The sequence below is a fragment of the Nycticebus coucang genome, chromosome 3, assembly GCF_027406575.1.
Source record: "Nycticebus coucang isolate mNycCou1 chromosome 3, mNycCou1.pri, whole genome shotgun sequence".
Taxonomy (NCBI): Eukaryota; Metazoa; Chordata; class Mammalia; order Primates; family Lorisidae; genus Nycticebus; species Nycticebus coucang.
This window is the reverse complement of record NC_069782.1, coordinates 104,062,163-104,074,246: the sequence shown is the minus strand read 5'-3', so window position 1 is coordinate 104,074,246 and position 12,084 is coordinate 104,062,163. Positions and strand designations below refer to the sequence as shown.

Here is a 12,084-nt window from a genome sequence, read left to right as displayed (position 1 = left end):
CCTTTGTCAGGCAGGCCGAATTTCTAAAACACCACAATGTAACAAAGTTAAATTATTTGCCTTCTTTATCTACAATCACAACTTTTGTTGTATTGGGTCCTTAGCACAGAATTTGAGATTTAAGAATGTCTATAGATGGATCATTTGGATGTTTCTCTTCTGGAAAATTCATGGATAAATTTATATTCCATGCCTTTACCATCACTAAATAGAAAGGTTCTGGCCAATTTGTTGTTCATAACAACAAAATTAACAACACTACTGTCTTTTTTTTTTTTTTTTTTTTTTGTAGAGACAGAGTCTCACTGTACCGCCCTCGGTAGAGTGCCGTGGCGTCACACGGCTCACAGCAACCTCCAGCTCCTGGGCTTACGCGATTCTCCTGCCTCAGCCTCCCGAGCAGCTGGGACTACAGGCGCCCGCCACAACGCCCGGCTATTTTTCTGTTGCAGTTTGGCCGGGGCTGGGTTTGAACCCGCCACCCTCGGCATATGGGGCCGGCGCCCTACTCACTGAGCCACAGGCGCCGCCCAACACTACTGTCTTTTTAAGAGATGAATTAGTTATCTATTGCTGCATAACAAATCACCCCAAACTTAAAATAATCATAACTATTTATTTTGCAGTTTCTCTGGATCAGAAATTCTGGAGTGGTTTAGATGGGTGATTCTGGCTAGGGACCTCTCAGGAGGTTGTCAGATGTCAGCTGAAACCTTCTGAAGGCTTGACTGAGGCTGGAGGAACCACTTCCAAGGGGGCTCATTCATATGACTGTCAGGATGCTGCTGGCTGTTTGAGGGAGGTCTTAGTTCCTTTCCACTTGAACTCTCCAGGGCTGTGTCCTCAGAATATGGCAATTGGCTTCACTCAGAGCGAACAACCCAAGACAGCAAGGTAGAAGCTGCAGTGCCCTTACGACCTAGACTTAGACATCACCCATCTTCACCTGTCAGTAACTCGGAGGAGTTCTGAACCCTGATTCAATATGGGTGGGGACTATATAAAGACATAAATACAAGGAGGTGAGGATCACAGGGGACTAATTGGAGGAGAAAGAGGAGGCTGATGTGTGAATTTAGTCATCATCATGAATCAAATACAGTGAGAGCAGCTCTTTCTGCTCTACCTCCACCCTGGAGGAAGAGAAATGCTGTGATAGTGAAGAGAGATTCAATATGGAAAACCCAATCCCTTTAAGGATATTTACATAGCACTCAGAGCCCCTATCAGGGAGGGTTGAGCAGGTGCTTCCTTCCCCCTCTGAAGCCAGGATGATCAACCCTCAGAATTCTAAGCCAAGCACTCTCAAGTGGTTCTCTGATGTAAAGGCAAGTAGACATTGCCAGAAACAGGACACAGCAATGGTGGTGTCTAGGCTTCAAGCTCTCACGTGTGAGAAACTTTTTTCTCCTACCTGATTTCTCAGCACACTGGAGCCATCATGCCAAGAGTGTGTTTTAGGTCGAAGGATTTGAGTGCACACAGAAAGGTCTACATGCTCAAACTATCTGACCCCTTTGGCCCCAAATTCCAGCTCTAATCTATATCTTCAGTTGGGTGGCTAATAGGTATCTTTTTTTTGAGACAGAGTCCTACTATGTCATCCTTGGTAGAGTGCGGTGGTGTCACAGCCCACAGCAACCTCCAACTCTTGGGCTTAAGTGATTCTCTTGCCTCAGCCTCCCAAGTAGCTGGGACTACAGGCACCTGACTACTTGTTGTTATAGTTGTCATTGTTGTTTTAGCTGGCCCGGGCTGGGTTCGAACCCGCCAACTTTGGTGTATGTGGCTTGCGCCGTAACCACTGAACATGGGCACCGAGTCTGCTAATAGGTATCTTAAATATGTAATGACTAAAACAGAACTCTGACTTTCATTCCTCTAATACTCAAAGTCTGTTCACCTCTCTCTTTCTTTTTTTTTTTTAGAGACAGAGTCTCACTTTATTGCCCTCAGTAGAGTGCTGTGGCGTCACACAGCTCACAGCAACGTCCAGCTTCTGGGCTTAGGCAATTCTCTTGCCTCAGCCTCCCAAGTAGCTGGGACTACAGGCGCCCGCCACAACGCTCAGCTATTTTATTTTGCAGTTTGGCTGGGGCTGGGTTTGAACCCACCACCCTTGGTATATGGGGCTAGAGCCCTACTCAATGAGCCACAGGGGCCTCCCCACCTCTCTCTTTCTTTCTCTTTCTCTCTCTCTCTTTTTTTTGAGATCTCACTCTGTCACCCGGTTCAGCGTGCAGTGGCAGCATTATAACTCACAGCAACCTCAGACACCTGAGCTCAATCAGTTCTCCTGCCTCAGCCTCCTGAGCAGCTGGGACTATAGAGGAGCAACATTATGTCCAGCTAAGTTTTTCTATCTTTAGTAGAGATAGGGTCTTACTCTTGTTCCGGCTAGTCTCAAACTTGGCCTTAAATTATCCTCTGTCTTGGGTCCTAGGATTATAGGTGTGAGTTACTGTGCCCAGGTTGTTTCCCCTCACTCTTAATATTACCACCACCAACCACCCAGAAGCATAAGCAAATAACCTAAAGAGTGTCCTTGAATCTTCCTTTTCCTCAACCCCTAAATCTAATTCATCTCCACATTTTATCCATTCTACTCCAAAATCTATCCCAAATTCTTTCACTGGTCTTCATCTCTACTGCTATTATTATCGCCATTATCACCTCCACTCTAATCTAAGTCACCATCATCTCCAGTTGAATGATACAAGAGTCTTCTGCCTGGGTCCTCATTTAGAGATGAACTACTCTTGGAGTTCTCTTCATTTCACTTTCCATTCAATAGGAAGTGTAGTATCCCAGGCATTCAGAAAACATTACTGAACCCTCCACCCTTGGTATATAGGGCCTGCACCTTACGCACTGAGCCACAGATGCCACCCGGTATGTTCTTTTTTAAAAGGATTAAAGGGTCAACTGGCTGAGTGCAGTGGCTCATGGTTGTAATTTTAGCACTCTGGCAAACTGAGGCAGGTGGATTGCTTGAATTCAGGAGTTCAGGACCAGCCTGAGCAAAAGTGAGACCCCTTCTCTAAACCTAGCCATGCATTATGGTTGACGCCTGTAGTCTCAGGTACTTGGGAAGCGGAGGCAAGAGGTTCACTTGAGGGCAAGAGTTTGAAATTGCTGTGAGCTATCACACCACGACACTCCATCCAAGGCGACAGAGTGAGATTGTCTTTAAAAAAAAAAATGACTAAGGGTCATATCAGTTAATGTTTCAGGAAACATAACAGAGGGTGCTGGGATGCAAGGTCATCTTGACCCAGAAGAAAATTGTATGGGACATGAAAAGTTTAGCGAATATGTGCACGCTACAAGGAAATGATGTGTCACTGAGAGAGGAACCTAAACGCTTCAGGGAAATGTGAATTTCTCAGGCTTTTCTTATTTCACTCTTTATTTGGAGTTCCAGAAAAGGTTATTGATGGTTGAATCTTCAAGGACTGTGTATACAATGAGAGATGTGAGGACTGTTCTTTATAAATAGAAAAGATCTGAAGCTGGGGCCAGATCTTTTGACTATATACAGGTATTAATAATACAACTTCCCTGAGGTAGAATAACTTTAAATTGAATTTACACTAAAAAGTTCATAGGATTGCTTTCATATTTTTCCCTCTGAATTTTGAATTTCCCACCTTGAGTGTCAAGAATGATCATTAAAGTTGTTACCAAAGATTGATCAAATCAGAGAATAATTCAGGGTTGCTGAAAATACATTTATTCCCATTTGTGGTCTTCTATATTTACTCACTGACTTAGGTAAAAATTTGTATGGTAGTTAATTTTTAAACAGCCCTATAATTTTAAGTGTATGTGATGCTATAACAAAGTGAAAATATGATTGTTTATCATAAGACAGTAATGATGTCATTTTTCAATTATGCCAAACCTGAAAATTTAGCTAATATCAGATGGAAATTCTCTATTCTAGTTTCGAAACCCTCTGTTATGTTTCCTGAAACCACTTCCAGATATGTAATAGAATCCTGAAACAAACTAATACATAGGAAAAAAGAGACCTCCCAATTAATTTGATTTTAATTTAATCTTGGAGCTTTTGACATACTCTTGGAAGGAGAGGGAGAGCCTTTAACTCAAATAAATAATAATATTGTTTTAAGTTTCAGTAAGTTTGGGTATCACAGAGCCATGGGCTAAAAGGGTAGAACCACTTCTCACTGATATTTGGCCTTAATTGAGAATATTGGGAGATTTAAAAGAAGGACCAAAGAACCAAAGGGCTGGTTCCTTCTACCCACTTTTCTACTGGATGATCTGCATGTACTACAATTTACTATCTCTGAGTTTCATTTTGTCTTCTTCAAAATGCAAAAGATACCATTGACCTCCCATGGTGCTTTGAGATGTAAGCCATATAATGAATATGAAAGCACATTGTACTATGCAAATATAAGACAGTATTTTAACCTTTGAGAGAAGATGCATATTTTGGGATAAATATTCATATTTGGGATAAATAACATATTTCACCATATTTTAAGAAGAAATACATACTCAAAAATATCTTTTCAGTCTTCAAATTTTTTTTTTTTTCGTAGAGACAGAGTCTCACTTTACCACCCTCGGTAGAGTGCCATGACGTCACAGGACTCACAGCAACCTCCAGCTCTTGGGCTTTCGCGATTCTCCTGCCTCGTCCTCCTGAGCAGCTGGGACTATAGGCGCCCACCACAATGCCTGGCTATTTTTTGGTTGCAGTTCAGCTGGGGCTGGGTTTGAACCCACCACGCTCAGTATATGGGGCCAGCGCCCTACTCACTGAGCAACAGGCGCCACCCTAAATACAGAGTTTTTTTTGTTTCTTTGGGGTTTTTTTTGCAGTTTTTGGCCAGGGCTGGGTTTGAACCTGCCACCTCTGGCATATGGGGCTGACGCCAGTCTTTAAATTTTAAGTTGAGGCTGGCCGCAGTGGCTCATGCTGTAGTTCTAGCACTCTTGGAAGCTGAGGTGGGTGGATTGTTTGAGCTCAGGAGTTGGAGACCAGCCTGAACAAGCGCAAGACCCTGTCTCTAAAAGTAACCAGGTGTTGTGGCGGGCACCTGTAGTCCCAGCCACTCAGGAGGCTGAGTCAAGAGGATTGCTTGAGCCCAACAGTTTGAGGTTGCTGTGAGCTGTGATACCACAGCTCTCAACCCCAGGGCGACTGAGTGAGACTCTGTTTCGAAAAAAGAAATGCCTATAAATAAATTGTAAGTTGAGCATGAACAGATAGATGAACTGTTTTTGAATAAAATCATAGAAGGAAAGTATGATCTGGAAATCCAAGGAAAAGAGATGTTTTAGGACAGAGATGAAAACTGTTAAGCTAGAAAGCAAAGAAGGGTCTGAGCATTCCATGACAAATCTTAAAATGTCTTACTAGATGACAGGAAAGCTAACAAGCAAATACTTTCTTTTTTTTTTTTTTTTCCTCTTAGGTTTTCTTTTATATATACATATATTTTTTTTTTTTTGGGGGGGGGGGAGGTTTGGCCAGGGCTGGGTTTGAACCCGCCACCTCTGGCATATGGGGACCGCCGCCCTACTCCTCGAGCCACAGGCGCTGCCTAACCAAATACTTTCTATTGGCCTAAACTTTGGGAGCTTTGGGATTCTTTTTATTCTTTGATTAGTACTTACCGGCAACACAGTCTGAAAACAATGTGAGTGCTTTCCTCACCTACTGCAGGGAATGAATCACCTAGACTTAATGTAAGTCAGAGAAATCTCAGCTGCATGGCTGTGTGGCCACTGTTTCCAGGTCTCCTTGCTCTCTGTAGCTTTTGTCCCACCTTCCACAACACAATTCCTTTGCTTGGGATGGACCATATCCTTGCAGATTGGTCCAAGCCAGTTTTTATTTCTTCCCATGGAAGCACTTTCCTCCTGTTCCTGCATTGTTTCACGTGTGCTTGATGTGTCATTGTAGGCTTATGCTGACAGGCCACGTGAATAAAGTTTATCAAGGGACTCATGTTCCGAACCTTGCGTCTACAGAGAAGATTGGCAAATCAACGTACATTCATTTGTTTTAAGTTCAAATAAAATGTTTGATATAAATACCTTTTTAAAACATCCCTTACTTTAAATGAATTTTTATTGTTAACTGAGCAATTACCAGTTCTGATTTTGTCAGTAAAGAAGGTTGCTGTGTGTTTCCCCAGAGGACAGATGTAGGCATCACAGACAGATGTTGGCTCAGTGCTCATATAAATGAATTGATTAGAACCGTCCAAAAAATACTTCCTTGGTTGATAAGCCTGAGGTCGGGAGTTTTTCACTGGAGGCTGGTAAAAGTTAAGGGTATTCGATTCTGGTGGGGGTTAGGGGGAGGAGGAGGGGGAACGGGTGAAGAGGAGGCGGCGGCCGGGGAAGGGAGTGGGGGCCTGGCAGGGGCATCCGGTGGAGCTGGGGTCCCCGGGCTCGGTCCAGAGGAAGAGAGAGGCTGCGGTCGCTGGTAGTCGGAGAGGACGGTGCACCAGAAGGAGGGCAGACTCTCCCGGTTGGTGACTGCGCCGTCCAGGCCAGTCCGGCCTGGCTGCAGGTGCCCTACATGAGGCCGCCCTGTGCGCTCTTACCGATCTTATAATCAATGGAGAAAGTGAGAAAAATGTGGAATAACTTCAAATACAGATATCAGAATCTCTTCAGTCATGAGGGAGGAAGCCGTAGTGAAAATGTGGACATGAACTCCAAAAGATGTTTGTCTGTCAAAGAGAAAAACATCAGTATAGGAGACTCGGCTCCTCAGCAGCAAAGCAGTCCCTTAAGAGAAAATGTTACCTTACAATTAGGATTAAGCCCTTCGAAGAATTCTTCAAGGAGAAACCAAAATTGTGCCACTGAAATCCCTCAAATTGTTGAAATAAGCATTGAAAAGGATAATGATTCTTGTGTTATCCCGGGAACAAGACTTGCACGAAGAGATTCCTACTCTCGACATGCTCCATAGGGTGGAAAGAAAAAATATTCCTGTTCTACAAAGACCCAAAGTTCATTGGATACTGATAAAAAGTTTGGTAGAACTCGAAGTGGACTTCAAAGGAGAGAGAGGCGCTATGGTGTAAGCACGACATGGACAGTGTTTCCAGCAGAACCATAGGAAGTCGCTCTCTGAAACAGAGGTTGCAGGATACTGTGGACTTGTGTTTTCCCATGAGAACTTGTAACAAGCAAAGTCTCTCTTTTCCAATAGAAAAAAAACACATCTTTCTGAATTAATGCTTGAGAAATGCCCTTTTCCTGCTGGCTCAGATTTAGCCAAAAAATGGCATTTGATTAAAAAGCATACAGCTCCTGTGAGCCCACATTCAACATTTTTTGATACTTTTGATCCATCTTTGGGATCTACAGAAGATGAGGAAGATAGGCTTAGAGAGAGAAGACGGCTTAGTATTGAAGAAGGGGTTGATCCCCCTCCCAATGCTACTGCACAGGTTAATCCATTATACAAACTGGGACCAAAGTTAGCTCCTGGAATGACTGAAATAAATGGGGACAGTTCTGCACTTCCACAAGGTAACTGTGACTCGGAAGAGGATACAACCACGCTGTGTTTGCAGTCACGGAGGCAGAAGCAGCGTCAGGTATCTGGAGACAGCCATGCTCATATTAGCAGACAGGGAGCTTGGAAAGTCCACACCCAGATTGATTACATACACTGCCTTGCGCCAGATTTGCTTCTTCAGATTACAGGGAATCCCTGTTACTGGGGAGTGATGGACCGTTACGCAGCAGAAGCCCTTCTCAAAGGGAAGCCTGAAGGTTTTTGCGCAGGGACTCTGCGCAGGAGGACTACCTCTTCTCTGTGAGCTTCCGCCGCTCCAACAGACCCCTGCATGCCCGCATCGAACGGTGGAACCACCACTTCAGTTTTGATGCACATGATCCATGTGTATTTCACTCCTCCACTGTAACAGGACTTTTAGAACATTATAAAGATCCCAGTTCTTGCATGTTTTTTGAACCGCTGCTTACTATATCACTCAATAGGACTTTTCCATTTAGCCTGCAGTACATCTGTCGTGCAGTAATCTGCAGGTGCACTACATATGACGAAATTGATGGGCTCCCTTTACCATCAATGTTACAGGATTTTTAAAAAGAGTATCATTATAAACAAAAAGTTAGAGTTCACTGGTTAGAAAGAGAACCAGTCAAGGCAAAGTAAATAATGCTCCTGTCCCCAGTGGGTATTAACGGAGTCTGCTTTCATGTGCATCAGACAGCACACACCTATAGAAAGCACACATGCACAGTATGTACGCTTAGTGTTAGTATCTGTCAGATGCAGCCTGCTGTCACTATTCAGATAAACGTGGTGCCTACTGGACAACTGGAGGTTAGAGCTACAGGTGTTCAGCAAGACTACAAAAACATTTTGCCCATGTAGTTAACAGTTTGGTTTTTTTTTTTTTTTTTTTTTTTGGTAGAGACAGAGTCTCACTGTACCGCCCTCGGGTAGGTGCTGTGGCGTCACACGGCTCACAGCAACCTCTAACTCTTGGGCTTAAGCGATTCTCTTGCCTCAGACTCCCGAGCAGCTGGGACTACAGGCGCCCGCCACAACGCCCGGCTATTTTTTTTTTTTTTTTTGTTGCAGTTTGGCCGGGGCTGGGTTTGAACCTGCCACCCTCGGCATATGGGGCCGGCGCCCTACTCACTGAGCCACAGGCGCCGCCCAACAGTTTGGTTTTTAATGGCTGTAGTAACTGAGTGAGGCAACTCTGGGGCATTTGCTACGAAGAATTCTATTTCTTAACTGAAGAACAAATTATTAATATTGGATGAGTATTTCAACAGTGTGACTAATGTTTGAAATTATTTTTTTCTAAGAGTTTTTCTATAGCCTTCCAAAAGTAGAGATGCTTGTAGTTACTGTAAATCAAGCTTTGGAAGTCCAAAAATATTATAAAAGACTGCCTTTCTTTTTGAAAAAAATGCAATTTTCCAGCCATAAGGGCATAATGCAGTTCACGTAAGTGTCAATGTAGTTTATAGCCAGACTCCTTTTCTCTTCTGCAAAAGGTACTGTTAAGTAAACCAGGTTTTCTAAATAGTCGTTCTTAAAATCTCAGACTTACACAGTTAGTAGTAGAATTTTATTTAAAGGCTCTAGGTATTCATTTTTTAATGAGTGCTTTAACTTAAAACAGATATTTGAATAGCTGCTGCAATGTAGCGTCTTGTGTGTGATTTTTTTAAGTTGACATGTGCAGTCTGATCATTTCATAAAAGTTGGATCTTTTTCTGTGCCCATCATGAGTTTGTGAACCATGAAGAAAATGAGACTAGAAGATGCCCAAACAAGTCAGATAGTAGTAACTACCATGGTTGCTAATGTTGAGACTGTTATTAAACTGTAATTAATAATTTGGATTGCATTATTTATCTCTCTGTTGTAAACTCTTTGTAGCTGAATTGCTTAAGTATAATTTATAGAATTTCAGTACAGTTAATTCTTTTTTTTTTTTTTTAGAATAACAAAAAGTATTTTACTAAAACATAAGATTTATAGAAGCTTCCAGACAAGCCATACAAAATGGTCACAAGCTTTTTTTTTGAAGGGGGGGAAATCTACACTTGACAGCAAAGTCACGATGTTATTAGTGAGGACTGTGATGTTTGTTTAATGTTCCCATTTTGGTTCAGACAATCAAGCTTGTCCATCTACAATGTCTACATAAAGTTAGACTTGGCTAGAGAGGATATTCTAAAGAACTGGTTAACTACAATTAGATCACCATAAAAAGGGGGAAAGGAGCCCATAAAATTAAAATAAAACTACCTCCCCCCACAAAAATAAAAGGTAAAATAAAATAAAAACACCCACACCCCTGCAGCTAACCCTGACAATGACCTTCATTCACAGTGCTTTATACTTAAACCATGATGGGGGAAATGAATAAAAGCAGAGAGGGGCCACTGCTTCTAAACGTTTTGCAACAATCCAGATGATACTTCTAGCCTCTGCTCATGCTTTACAACAGTGAATCAGGACAAGACATAGATTTGCTAATGCACATTTAAATCACCAAAGGACTGAAGATGTCTGGGCTTTTATTCTGTAATTTTTTTTATTTATTTTTTAATTTTTTTGGTTTTTGGCAGGGGCTGGGTTTGAACCCGCCACCTCTGGCGTATGGGACCGGCGCCCTACTCCTTGAGCCACAGGCGCCGCCCATATTCTGTAGTGTTTCTAAGACTGTGTCCATTAAATGCAAACAAAAAAGGAAGAATCTTGGCAGAACAGGAGAAGTGTGCACACTTGATGATGGGATCGATTTAAATATTATTCATGGCATATAGCCTAGTCCATGCTCCAGCTGTTTCTATGGCTTGGGCTTCGTTGGTCTTCCACTGCTGCGCTACATCATTCGCTAATGGATCATCTGGATTGGGAGCACTTCTGGAAGGAATAGTTGGAGTTTAAAAGTCCCTCGCTCAAAGGAGAAATCCTGGGGGCCAGCAATAACCAAATGAAAATAACAGGCGTTGCTCTCATCTGGTTCTGCTTTGATGCCAGGAACTGGTTCCGCCAACAAACGCTGGGTTTCCTTGATAATCCTGCGGGGCAGCCCGGCCATCTTGTCAGATCCCGAGTTGGGACTCTGGTCTCCTCTTCCAGTTAATTCTTAATGGAAAATCTGAAACCTAAATTGCGGATTTAAAAGGTACTGTACAACCATTGTATCTGTAAATAACTTTAATTAGCACCTTTTTGTCACTTAGAATAATGTGTAATACTACTTGAGGGAGCTCTTTTGGAAGTTGTATCAAGTTCTAGTGTTTGCTTCTTAGTATTTGAACTGAATCTCCAGTTCTGTCTTAGACATTTTGCACTTAAGTAGCCAAATCCATTCCTGTGTCTTTTTGTTAATGTGCTCTGTACCCCTGGTGAGTGCTCCATAGTTTCCTTACCTGCTGCTACAGAATGTTATTTTACATCCCTATGGCTATTGCCAAGACTACAAAAAAGAAAAACTGTATTTGTATGCAACACTAACCCTTTGCTAATGTATGTTTCTGCTGGCTGTGCCTTGTTACGGCTGCTTTTTTGTGCTAATAAAGTATGTTTGGTGTTCTTGTAACAAAAAAAAAAAAAAAAGTTGGGCGGCGCCTGTGGCTCAGTTGGTAAGGCACCGGCCCCATATACTGAGGGTGGCGGGTTCAAACCCAGCCCCCGCTGAACTGCAACCAAAGAATAGCTGGGCGTTGTGGCGGGCGCCTGTAGTTCCAGCTACTTGGGAGGCTGAGGCAAGAGAATCGCTTAAGCCCAGGAGTTGGAGGTTGCTGTGAGTTGTATGATGCCATGGCACTCTACCGAGGACCATAAAGTGAGACTCTGTGTCTCTACAAAAAAAAAAAAAAAAAAGTTAAGGGTATTCACTCACCTACTCACTCATGCATTGACCTGTTCACCAAAAATGTTTTTGAGCATGTACTATGTGCTCAGTAGGTAGCTGATACAGTGGGGTATTCCATAAAGTAATCCACAGGGAAACGCAAGCTCATGAAGCTTAGTCTAAAAGACATAGATTTGGATGGTGGTGGGGATGGGGCACAGTAAGGGCTGAACACAATATCCTGCTTTGCTACTCAATGTGTATTTACATTCAGGGTGTATTTACACTCAATGTGTATTTACACTCAATGTGTATTTCTAACTCAGTTTGTTAGAAATACAGAACTTCGGGCCCCACCTGAATTATCTCCATAATTTAACAAGATAACAAGGTGATCTTGTGATTTAAAAACACTGCTCTAGGTTTCTTTCTAACCCCAAGGTTATATTTTTCGATGACTCTGTATCCTATGATGCCAGTAATGACAGAGGTTAGCGACTTTATGAAGTTTACAGCCATGAGTGTCTTTCCAATCCGGGACCAAATTTTCAAGATGTCACCTCAATCTAGACCTAAGTATCCAGACCAGTCTGGAGAAAGCCTTACGTCTAAATGCCTTTTCTCTAGATTATTCTACTGGCAGCCCGAGTGCTACACCTCTAGAGTCCTTTGCTGGTTCAGCTTCTGCCTGCCTTTGGGAGTCCACACATAGCTAAGGATTAGA

General features: G+C 42.7%; 2 pseudogenes; one reads left to right on the top strand and one right to left on the bottom strand.

The window, feature by feature from the left end:
* The first annotated feature begins 6,607 nt into the window (after positions 1-6,607).
* On the top strand, positions 6,608-8,185 carry LOC128580408 (suppressor of cytokine signaling 5-like; annotated as a pseudogene).
* Positions 8,186-10,299: 2,114 nt separating this feature from the next.
* On the bottom strand, positions 10,300-10,601 carry LOC128580412 (ubiquitin-conjugating enzyme E2 N-like; annotated as a pseudogene).
* Positions 10,602-12,084: the final 1,483 nt, after the last annotated feature.